At 32.9% G+C, this 2,302-nt stretch overlaps 1 protein-coding gene across 2 annotated transcripts in view; it reads left to right on the top strand.

The window, feature by feature from the left end:
* The window catches only part of LOC102679190, a 106,564-nt gene that overhangs the window by 89,537 nt on the left and 14,725 nt on the right, over positions 1-2,302 (top strand). The window lies entirely within an intron of this gene.

The raw sequence follows: 2,302 nt of genomic DNA on the forward strand, positions 1-2,302 counted from the left end.
GCCTCGGATTGTTGCGTGCTCAAAAAAAAAAAAATAAATAAATAAATAAATAAAAATCGTTTATCGCACCGATTTTTTTCTTTTTAAATATCTTTCCTTTTCATCGATTCTCGTCGACGATATTATTTATTTCTTCTTCTTTTCTTTTCATCGGTAAGATATTTTTAAATTTCGAGAGAAAATAATATTTCGAAAGTCGGTCGACCGATTTTCGTTGAGCACGTGTCGTCGTGAAACGCTTTTTATTTTTGTTGGAGAAAGAAAAAAGAGGAGCAGCTCATGACGAGGCGTCGTAAAAAGATAGATGATAATTTGGAACTGAACTTTTTCTTCGACTTCTTCTTTTCACACGATTCGGTTCGAAGGGAAGAACCGAGTCACACCTGTGCAAATATTTTTGAACAAAATGTTGTGCAGAATCTTGTTAACGCGGCTCGAGAAACGCGCGCTCCATTTTTAAATTCTTATCATTCACGCACGTGTGAAATTATACGTTCGCAATACCACTCGGGGGATAATTTAACCTCGTCTCGTACGTGGTAAAATCTGTAAAACGAGCTAGAACACCTGTGACACGCACGATACGTCCAACGTATTTTTCGTGATTGCACGGCAAACCCGATACTTGCGGCTAATTTGCGCGAAGCTTTTATTTCTGGAAGCTGGTGGAATGGGTTACAAGGCGAAACGACTGGAAGGGTGAAGAAGGGGGGAACTTTCTTTTCTTTTGTTTCTACAAAAAATATAAATGGCGGACAATTTTTAAACGAAAGCAAAAGAAGAAGAAGAAAATTAACTTCTTAACGAATCTTCCAGCAATGGCGACGAGCAAATGGAAATCCTTTTCTTTTTCTTTATTTTTAACCAGGGAAGATTCGAACAGCATCCCTTTGTTTATGGAGGAATTCTCTCTTCTCTTCAAATTTACCGCCTCGAAAGGAAAGTTGCTTTTCCTTTGAATATTCTTATCCTTTATTTCCTTCCACTCCCCTCTTTTCAGAAGGATCACGTGATCCTCTCTCCTCCAATAATTCGCTCGCAATTATAATAATGGAAAGCGCGAGACGTATAATAATTGTCGACACGATAATAAACGATAATTTTTAAAAATTACTACAAACTCGTGAGACTCGTTTTAATCTGCGATTCGCGTTCGATTCGCGTTGCGTCAATTTTTTTTTTTTTTTCTTTTTCTTTCTTTACGCGATTTCCATTCGCGATAACACTCCGCTTTTGAAAATATTTTCGAAAGTGTTCCCGATCGATCTTTATGGTTATTATTATTACGCTTGTCCCGCGTATTTATTTGTTTACGCTGTCTCGCCCAACGACCATTGATTATCAGCCTTAACACAGGCGTAACGGCCCGTTTCTGAAATAATAAGATCCTTTTCCATTTCTTGAAATCACGAGACGAGATTTTTTTTCTTCGATCAATTCGTTTTATTAATCTTTATTCCGTTCACGTTACGTACGGAGGGAGGAATAATAATAACATTTAAAAAGTGAATTATTTCTTTTCTTTATTAGCTGCGCAAGTAAGTTCTTTCCTCCCCCATTCTTTTCCAAATTCAAGGTTTTGTCGGATCAATCGGGTGCAAGATTACGATTAGATTAGAAGATTTCACATTTCGATTTATTTTTGTAGAGCTAATTCTCTCTTAACGCTAGATTTACATTAGTCTCTTACACTAGATTATGCTTAAAAATTCTGAATTTCGCAAATATTATTCTTTAAACGTTATTTTTAATGATATAACAAAAAAATATATATTTCTATTATTCGTTTTCTCTGGAATATTTATATTTTATTATTTCTAGTTTTATATCTATTTTTAAGAAAATTCGTCAGTTTGACGGGTTTTCGATTTTATGCTTAAAAATTCTGAACACGCAAATATTATTCTTTAAACAACGCAGCAAATATATATTTCTATTATTCGTTTTCTCTGGAATATTTATATTTTATTATTTCTAGACGTTGTATATCTATTTTTAAAAAAATTCGTCAATTTGACAGGTTAATTTATGTAGGTCAATTATTGGGAAATAAGAAAAATGAAATAACAATGAATAAGAAAAAGTAATACCAAACGATGACTGTTTAGATAAATGATCAAACAAGTTCATAATTGTAATGATAAATAATATCTTGAACGATGAATTTTGCATAGAAAAGAAGTGGTTTTTGTAAGTGAATCTGTCTTATTATTTCATATACATAAACAAATAGATTTACGTGAGAAATAATTTCAACAGCTTTATAAAAAAAAAAAAAAAAAAAAAATGCTATTTGGAAGTT

This window comes from Apis dorsata, unplaced genomic scaffold, assembly GCF_000469605.1.
Source record: "Apis dorsata unplaced genomic scaffold, Apis dorsata 1.3 scaffold_98, whole genome shotgun sequence".
Taxonomy (NCBI): domain Eukaryota; kingdom Metazoa; phylum Arthropoda; class Insecta; order Hymenoptera; family Apidae; genus Apis; species Apis dorsata.